The sequence below is a fragment of the Pseudorasbora parva genome, chromosome 3 (genome assembly GCF_024679245.1).
Source record: "Pseudorasbora parva isolate DD20220531a chromosome 3, ASM2467924v1, whole genome shotgun sequence".
Lineage (NCBI taxonomy): Eukaryota > Metazoa > Chordata > Actinopteri > Cypriniformes > Gobionidae > Pseudorasbora > Pseudorasbora parva.
The window spans coordinates 24,648,590-24,659,162 of NC_090174.1; the positions used below are offsets into that span (position 1 = coordinate 24,648,590).

General features: G+C 34.4%; 1 long non-coding RNA gene across 2 annotated transcripts; it reads right to left on the bottom strand.

The window, feature by feature from the left end:
- Positions 1-225: 225 nt before the first annotated feature.
- On the bottom strand, positions 226-2,869 carry LOC137071845 (uncharacterized). Of its 2 annotated transcripts, XR_010904522.1 has the most exons (6): positions 2,747-2,869; positions 2,368-2,474; positions 2,009-2,050; positions 1,605-1,672; positions 1,306-1,429; positions 226-353 (listed from the first exon to the last, which is right to left on the bottom strand). It is a non-coding gene; the product is annotated as an uncharacterized lncRNA (long non-coding RNA). The 2 variants fall into 2 exon arrangements; XR_010904521.1 differs by having other exon boundaries at positions 2,009-2,474.
- Between the last annotated feature and the right edge of the window lie 7,704 nt (positions 2,870-10,573).

Here is a 10,573-nt window from a genome sequence, read left to right on the forward strand (position 1 = left end):
TGCTGAACACAAAGAAAGATATTTTGTAGAATGCTGTTAACCAGACAGTTGATGGGTCCTGTTGACTTCCTTAGTAGAAAAAAAAAAAATACTAAGGAAGTCAACAGGACCCATCAACTGTCTGGTTAACAGCATTCTACAAAATATCTTTCTTTGTGTTCAGCAAAAGAAAGAAATTCATACAGGTTGAGGGTGAGTAAATGATGACACAATTACAATTTTTGGGTGAACTATCCCTTTAAAAACAGAAGGATTTCAAAACTGAATATTGTTTTTCTCCAATAATGTTTTTTTTCCATAACTATTATTCTTTTAAAACTTGACCTGGACTTCCTGGGCTTGAGTCTTCTACCCTGTAGAGGAAGAAATTCATTATTAATGTAAAAGTTTAAAAGTAAGACAGATGGGTTGATGACATACACATAAAGTTTTAAATCAATATTAGTATTTTTATATGCTTTGTTGGTGGTTTGTGGAGTAGCATCCCCCGGGGCTGATATTTTTTTATAGCTTTACAAAAGATGTAAAATGTAAATGTATTTTCGTTAACACAAACTGTAACATCTGTAAAAATAACCTATTTTTAAAAGATAAAATGTAAATATTATGGAGTTGCAACTCGACTCTTATTAGACAGAATTGGTTTCTGTCATTTGCCATTACTTTAATATTTAATAACTGTCTACATGAATATTATAAAATTGTACATGAATATCCCACATTTCTGCCACAATACCATGTTTGCAGTTAGTGATACAACAGTGAAATTTATGTTTGTGAGTTCTGAATGGAAAAGTATTCTAACTGGCTGGTGTTGTCACACAATGTTCCTCCTGTTTTTCATGTCAGTGTTGTTGAATCACCTTGTGTTGACGCTGTAAAACTGCCTGATTTGAAAATGATGCTTGGCAGGCCTAAAGGGATAGTTCACTTTAAAATGAAAATGCTATTATCACATACTCAACCTCAAGTTGTTTCAAACCTGTATGAATTTCTTTCTTCTGCTGAACACAAAAGAGGATATTTTGAAGAATGTCAGTAACCAAACAGTTAACTGGAGCCAGTGACTTCCATAGTATTTTTTTTCCTACTATGGAAGTCACTGGCTCCAGTTAACTGTTTGGTTACCGACATTCTTCAAAATATCCTCTTTTGTGTTCAGCAGAAGAAAGAAATTCATACAGGTTTGAAACAACTTGAGAATAAATTTTAAAATGAACTATCCCATTAATAGACAAGTTGCTGGCCACCCCTGACTTTCAATCACCATTTAAAGGTATTGAAGGTAACAATTAAAAGTCTCACCTGGAATTAGTTGTTCTGCCAGTCATACTCGATGAAGTCCCTGATGACCACCTTCCCAGTTTGTCTGCTAATCTGGACCTTTGAATTGCACTCGCTGTGCTCTGGGTTAATTCTGACGAAGAATCTGAAAATAAAAACATTAGGCTATGCATTACCATATCCAAGAAAAAATACCTCTTTTTTTTTCTATTGGATCAGTAACTACTAGAGATTTTTGGAATGTAAGTGCAAGATGCTTTATATGTGAAGTAACCCTTAATATTGGCATCTATTGTGTATGTTGAGTGCTTGGATCTTACCGAGCATGATGAGTCTGGGAGTGTTTGGCAGGAAATCTGAGTCTCAGCGTTTGCTTGGGTGGAAGTTTCTTGTAACACAAAATAAAACGAAAACACAGTTTTAGAAATCACAAGTTCAATATTCATAAGAGAAAGTGTGTGGCAATACTGTAAAAAATTACAATTTCAAATAATTTTTTATTTAAAGCTAACGTAGCTACTATTTAATAAAATAAAAGACGTTATAAATGTAATTTCGCCAGATAAGACAAATATTAATACAATATATGCTCCCAAAAGTCGGAAATGGCACTCTATTAACAATCTAACGTTATAGTTTCTGCAGCTTGAAGGCAATGAAGTTCAGAAAAATCATGAAATTATTAAAAATATGTTAAGTAACGTAGCTTAACAGATAACGTTACCTCTAGCTGGCTGCGTTTTCTCGGCCCGCTTAACTTCAATGTCTGATTCCTCAGGCGGCAACAGCAATGAAGAGAAAAGAAACGAGAGATTATTAAACGGCTACCGCGCCAATAAATACAAAAAATTACACCATTTTAAATGAATGTCATTTCCCAATGCTAACGTTAGTCTTTAATCAAATTAAAGACGTTAAAAATGTAATGTTGCCGGATAAGAGAAATCTTAATACAGTACAGCCCATGCATGCACCCACAAGTTTGAATAGCATTTTACCAATCTAGTTTCTGGGGGTTTCCATTCAGAAAAATCATGATTAATCACTATGAAAAATATGTTAAGTTAGGCCTAACGTACATACCTCAGCTGCGTTTGCTTTCAGCTCGAGACCGTCGAGAGTCGGCTTTGGCTCACTGCCTCACGCGCATGTGGTGACAGGAAAAAAAGCGATCACATTATGTGACGGATCTGCACCAAAAGAGATCACATACACAATTTAATTTTTATTTAACAATACTATCCTTCTATAAATTAATGATGTTATCAAATGTTGCCAGACTAGAAAATATATCGAAATCATGCAGAAATATTTGTGGAAATAAAATTATAAAATGCACACACAGCATTAGACGAGTTTACTAGAAAGTGTGCTGCTCATTACTCTTTTCTCTCTCAGTGCACTCTTAAAGTTGAACAAACAGTTGACTTTACAAGAGTAAACTTTGGAAATACATTGTTACCTTTCTGAAGTAAAAATTCGGATGAAAGTGGGGAATCTCGTAGCTTTCCTTGGCTGAAAAAAATAATCTAGAAAATGCTGTATTGTGATTCACAGGAGAGAAAAAAAATACTGTAGAATTTACTCGCCATTGAAAAAAGACCATGATGCTTTGCAGATCTACAGCAACATGCTGTATACAGGTTTTACAGTAAGAATTTTGTCATTTTACAGTAATAATGCTGTGAAAACTACAGAAATTGGTTACAGTGTAGTGACCAATTGCGTCATTACGTCAGCATTGATTGTAAAATGTCATTGGCTCTCGTGTGTCTTGTGACCGATTGCGTCTTGCTCAGGAGTCTTTTGAATTATTTGAATGAGTTATGAATGAGTTTGTTCAGCAATTAAAACATTAAGATCAACTCTGTTCTTGACATGAAGACATCGTACGACTTCAGAAGACTCGGAATGCAACATGAGTTAATACTTTTATAATGTTTTGGTCCGTTTTTGCAATAAATATTGTGACTGTACATTTATTTGCCTGTTATGTGTTTTATATTGTTTAGATATGGGTAGGTTTAGGGTAGGAGCGGGGTTAGTTGCTCCAAAATATAAAAGTAGCCTTTAAATATTAATAAAATCATGTCTGCTTTTATAAACGCAAACAATTAAATGCGTCTGTTTATGACGCCAAAGGTTTATCATTTTAATGAATGGAGCACCCAGTGCGTCGAAAATTGACGATCAAGGTACGCCCAGTTCGTTGAAAAGTGACGACAAGGGGTCCGGGTCAAGCATCCATATGTGACGAGTTGGGTGTGAGAATGTGTTGAAATGGTACATATTAGCACCTTAAAAGGTACATATCAGTACGTTAAGAGTGCAAAGTTGTAACTTAAATGTACATAGTAGAACTTTAAAGGTACATGTTAGTACCTTTTCGGTTTTGTACCTTAGGGTACCGCCCCAGTGACAGCAATGTACCTTTTTTTCTGACAGTGTATTTTGACAGACATGAGAGAGGAAGAATGGAGCAGCATTGAGATAGAAATACTCGTGTGTAGGCAAAGAAGCAACAAAAATATGTGAATAAAAGCAAACTAACACTTAAAAGAGGAAACTTAAAAAAACTGAAGCGATTAATTCAAATCCCAGTGTAAAGTGTTCTGAGTCAATCAGAACACATGACACTCAAACTCCAGACAGAAGCTACCATTATAAACAAAACACCTGATACAAAGCTTCATATTTAATGTGCTCAGTCTCCTAAACATCTAACGTGTGTCTTAAGATGTCAGATATGAAAGGAGCATGACAAGGTGACCTCGTTACAAAAAACAAGTGTCAGAACTCAAAGTGTGTCACACTGGAGTTCACGACATTTGGTTTCATGTATAATTCAGAGCAGTGCAAGATATGAAATTATTTCATAGAAATCCCAAGGAAAAGAGCTTGATGAATAAATCCCTCAACTGGCTTCCAAAGCTCATAATTAATAGAGAATATTATAATTAAGAGAATACAAACAGCTTCAGATCAAAAGGTCTTTTCCTTCTGGTTATGAAAACTACAGAAACAGGATTTATCAACATAGCTGCAAGTCAGTTGACTGGTACCAATGCATAAGTGTATAATTTTGAAGCAGATTTAGGCTTATGCAATTTGTTACAAAAACTGTCACTAGTAGGAATTCTAATAAGATTCCACCAAGCTAACTAACATTTTTAAGATTGTTGCTTCTAATGAAAGGTAAATGTAATATTTTGGTTAAGTGTGTGTACATAGATCTGTGTATGTGTACAATAAATGGGGATGGTATTAACAATGCTTTATGACTACACCACAATAAATGGAGATATCTAATTACTAAAACAAAATAATAATATTCTAAAAGCCAGAATAACATCCTGGCAGGAGGACAGATTGGTTAATAGGGTCGTGTTTTTAACTACTATGTAATAACAGTTAAATTAATAATTTGATACAATGCACTTGTTGTGTACATACATGATTTACATTGTAACTATATAAATAAAATAATACAAAAAACTATGCATGTAATTATAGCTGAAATTCATTTCTGTAATTACATCTATAATTACACTATTGAACCTTCCCTTTCACCTAACCCCCTCTTAAACTTAACCATGTAACCAAATCTTTCCTTAAAAAGAGAGTTCACCCAAAAGTTTCATCACAACCCATTCTCACTCCCAAGGAGTCAAAATCTGAAGCATGCCTTCCACGTCATGATGAAGACACTAACGGTACCCCTAGGCGTCACTATATACACTATGTACTCAGTACAGGTTAATTTCAGTTGTTTGCCCAATGCGTCATATCAAGATGTGTTAAATTATTTCCATTAAAGGGATACTTCACTGCTTTTTCATATTAAACTATGTTATTCCCTTAACTAAAACGAGATGATACATACCTCTCTTGTCTGCACTGTAAAAAAAATATTTAGAAAAAAAGTTACCTGGTTGCCTTCAAATTTTTAGTTCATTAAAATTAATTTTTTTAGTTAATACAATGAACATTTTTTGAGATTCAACAACCTTTATTAAAATATTATTAAAAGATGTTGTAAGCATATCGGGTGATTGTGTGTGTTTTATTTCTGATGACGCAGTGAAACATGTCATTTGTGCTATTTTCATGATTTATCAAATTTTTTTATGTGGTTCAGATACAATAATATTTTGAGTTTCTATTTATTAAACAAATTTCCTTCATTGTATCAACTCAAATTTTTAATTTCAATAAACTCAAAATTTTAAGGCAACCAGGTTACTTACTTTTTTAAGTTAAACCAACAAAAACCAACACATTCTTTTTTTTTTTTTACAGTGTGAGGGCATGCACTTAATCTCTCTGATGTGCGGTGACGATCTGATAGCATTTAGCTTACCCCAAAAAGCCCAGTTCATTCACTACGGTACCAAACAGAGATCAAGTTAGAAGCGACCAAACACCTCCACGTTTTCCCTATTTAAATACACAAACACATCTCCCTCTCTCATGTCTGTCAATATCGGGGAGGGGGAGATGTGAGGGAGGATGTTTCAGCCGGGACTTTTTACTGCACCGAGTCGAAGAACTCTCTGACGTGCTATTCCGGGGAAAACGTGGGGAAACGTGGAGGTGTTTGGTTGCTTCTAACTTGATCTCTGTTTGTTACTATAGTGAATGAACTGGGCTTAGTGGGCTAAGCTAAATTCTATCAGATCGTCACCGCGCATCAGAGAGATTAAGTACACGCACTGAGATGAGAGAGGTACGTATCAACTGGTTTTAGTTAAGGGAATAACATTGAATATTTATAGGATACATTTATATTTTGGCACTACTAACCCAACTCCTACCCTAAACCTACCCACTTCTCAACAATATAAAACACATAAAAGGCCAAATAAATTACAGCCACAGGTATTTATTGCAACAATTGACCAAAAATAGTAAAAAAGTATTAACTCATGTTGCATTCCAAGTCTTCTGAAGTCATATCTTTATGTGAATAAGGGAGGTGATCTTAATGTTTTAATCGCCGAAATGACTCCGTGAGTAGGCATGCACACACACACTTAAGTCAAATTTCATTCAAATGATACACCCGAATCTTTAGCATGATGCAGTCATCATGCTAAATCATAATTTACTCATCATTTCCTGTTGTTCCAAACCTGTATGAGTTTCTTTCTTCTGTTGAACACAACATTTATTATATTATTATATTATATTAATTCATTATATTTTTAAGAATATTTGTAATCAAACAGCTGATTTGACTTTATGGGCTGGGATCCATTGACTTGCATATTAATAAACCAGTAAACTGCGACCAGTGTCCAAAGAGGGTTTCATCCCTTGACGAGTGTCCAGTGAGGGTCCCCAGTCCAGAGTGGACTCCACCTCCTGTCTCCCAGTATATTGGCTCATTTATGGCGCGAGGCAGTGCCTTTCTGGGAAGGTTGTAATGTCACAAGTTCAGTGAGTTTTGCTTTTGTTTGATATGTTCTTCTGTTCCAGTTTCCCGCCACTTGTCTGTCTCCATGGTTACCATCATTGTGAGTTAATATGTGTGTATTCATCTTGTTTGGTTTTCCCCATTGTACTTATTTTTTGATGTAAGAACATAGTATTTGAGGACAACTAAAATAAAGTGAATAAAATAAACCAACGGCCAGCTTCCCTGAATACACTTAAACCTGGGGATGAGGGAGTAGGCCAGGTATTGCTCTTCAAAGCCAATACTGCACTACATACATTTTATTTTAATTTTATTTTTTGTAGTAATGCAAAAATGCGTATACTGTAAAATAGCATACTGAAAATTAATAGTACTATTTTATACCTATGTCGGTGGGTGTTTCTTCAACATGACCAATTAAAGCAAGGGCTTAAATATTTGTTTTATAATAAAACTTATTCCAGACCTAGACTATCAGTTTTAACTGATGAAAATTAATTATAAAAAATATGAATTTAAAACTACATTACGATTATCTAAACAAAGAGTGAAATAAATATCATTCAATTGTGTTAAAATTATTTGTCACTTTCACAAAATATATGTACTAAGGAAAACAGAACCCAAGATATAACTTGACGTGATATATCTTGGGTTCTATTTTCCTTGGTACATATTTTTTTGTGTGAATTTTTTTCTGTTTTACACGTGCAAAACAACAACAACAACAACAACAACAACAAAACTGTACATATTTATTACAAAAAAAACAAAATATTTTTATTCTGCATGTTTTCCAATAAAGATCTTAAATTGTCAAAAAAAAAAAAAAAAAAAAATATATATATATATATATATATATATATGTATATATATATATATATATATATATATATATATATATATATATATATATATATATTGTATGTATCGAATATGTTTATAATAAAAAATGTGAATCAGTCATCTGAATCCAAATATGTGAAAAAAAAAAAAAATTCACATCAATGCAGAGCAATGCAATGCTTTTAAACACGATACATTTGAAATGTACTGGAAATTACACTGTAGAAATATTAACACACAAAGATAATTTTCCAGTGATGTATGTATTTCCACTGCTGGGCCTTGTTGGTTAAATAAACTTGTGAGAATGTGAAAATTGTGTTTTTAAACAGTTTGATTAGGCCAAAGTTGCAGATGAAGCCTAATTCATACTACTTCATGGTTCAGGTGGACGCTTAACTGTCCCAAAAACAATAATAATAAAAAAAACTATTCTAAATGCTCAATAACAGTTGTCGTTTCAGCCTTGAGGCTAGAAATCACGAAATAAGTACAACAGTCCATTGGACGAAGGTCCCCCAGGGGTTAAATGAACACAAATGTTATGGGTTGAGTTCAAATTAGTGTTGACCCAGGATCTGGACAGTTACCAAGATCACATTCCTGCTCTATCAACACACTACCCTTGAGGAAAGCGCTCAAGGTTGCTGTCCCAGAATCACTGCACTGTAAGTCACTCCAGATACAAAAAAAGTGTGTGTGTGTGTGTGTGTGTGTGTGTGTGTGTGTGTGTGTGTGTGTGTGTGTGTGTGTGTGTGTGTGTGTGTGTGTGTGTGTGTGTGTGTGTGTGTGTGTGTGTGTGTGTGTGTGTGTGTGTGTGTGTGTGTGTGTGTGTGTGTGAGACAGCGAAAGCCTCACCCAGGTCTATTGTCACCGAACTGACATTACTGACATTACGTGCTGTTTACAGCAACATCTTGAAGTCAAAAGTGTGCCAATTCTTCACCGAACAACAGCACCTTCTGCTGATCTCAGCGCATGCCCCCTAAACTTCACATCAACAGTGTTTAGTTTACACTGTGTGAGTGTCAGCGGGGGAAACACTGACAGACTACGAAAGAGACAAACCAAATCAAACAGAATACCAACCAAGACGGGTGACAGTGTATAGGTCATATGTTCCTTTGACTTCTGACAGCTAGATGGATTGCTTTCATTTGAAGAAAAGGAAAATATTTAAAAAGTAAATGCATTAATATTCATGCACTTCAGGAGGAATAGATGTCTCGGGTCTTCTAAATAAGAGAGGGTAACTAATCCTGACTACAAGAAGTATGCGGTCTGATCTGGGGAAAACACTGAATACCACAAACAACACAGTCATGATAAGCACTCGTAAGTAAATAGAGTAAAACAGTCATATTGGTGAATGCAATTAAAAATAACTTGTTTTCTATTTTAATGTATTTAAATTAATTGATTGTATAGCTGTGATGGAAAAGCATAATTACTCCAGTCTTCAGTGTCACACGATTTATCAGAAATCATTCTAATATGCTGATTTGCTCAAGAAACATTTCCTTTCATTAGCATAAACTTTTGAATGGTTTCATTCTGACACCAGATATAATTATTTACTAATGGTTGCAGGACACTATTCATTTATATAAGGGAGGGTAGCAAAATAAAGGTAACTGTGACATATTATACCCAAAAGTTCTCAATACAGTGGACTACCAGTAAAATTAATAAAACATTTGGGACCAAAATTATTTAGACACTTTGACCTGACCATGTTTTCAACATGTTCTCACGCCCAACTCGTCACAGAATGAAGCTTGTTCAGGACCCCTCTTCGTCACTTTTTTGATGTGCAGGGTAACTCCATTGATTTCAGTTGTTTGCCCTACATGTATCAAATCAAGACACATTTAATTATTTGCATTTGTAAAAGTAGACATGATTTTATAAATATGTATAGGGAACTTTTATATTTTAAAGCCACTAACCCCACTCCTAAAACTACACTGTAAAAAAAGAAATAGCAAATGTCTCCAACTGAAAAATTTTGATCAGTTTTTTGCAATACACACCAGTGACTGTACTTTTATTTGCCTGTTATGTGTTTTATATTGTTGAGAAGTGTGTACTCTGTAAAAATTTCATTCAGGTCTCCAATTGAACATTTTCTAGTGACTGATCACATCTAAATTTTTCAGTTGGCTGAATCGAAATACTGTGAATTGATGCAATTTAAAATACAGCAATTCAAATCGGCCAACTAATAAATGTCGTTGTGATCAGTAACTTGAAAATTTTCAATTGGAGACCTGATTTTTATTTTTATTTTTTTACAGTGTACAAACTTCTCAACAATATAAAACACATAACAGGCAAATAAAAGTACAGTCAATGGTATTTATTTCAAAAACTGATCAAAAACAGTATAAAATAATTAACTCAAGTTGCATTCCAAGTCTTCAGAAGTCATATCTTTATGTGAAGAACAGAGTTGGTCTTCATGTTTTAAACGCTGAGATGATGATCCTGGTGCTCCATGAATGCATGTACGTATGCACACACGCACTCAAGTCAAATTTTATTTAAAAGCTACACCCGAATCTTTAGCATTAAGCATTCAGTCACGAGAGACACGAGAGCCAATGATATTTTACAATTAAAGCTGATGTAATGGCCAGCGCGTCTGTGTAAAACGCCAAAGGTTTCCCGTTTAAATCATCAGAGTACCGTGCATCGAAATATGATGCTAAAGGGGAACTGTGTTTTAAAAAGTGACCAAATATCAATATGTCATTATTTGGGTGTGAGAACATGTTGTTTGCTTAATTATGGCCTAGAATGAAAAATTGAATAAACCTTGCCATAGTGAATAATAAGAGTTATTATTATTACCAATAAGTGAAAAAATAAGTGAATCTAAACATAACGCCAACTGTGATGCATTCGCTGGGATCATTAATATATACGCCTCCAACATTTGCATGTCATGTTCATGTCAGGTGGAACTGCGCAGCCGAATCATCAGGTCACACAAGAATAGCGAAAACGGCAGCTCATGGACAC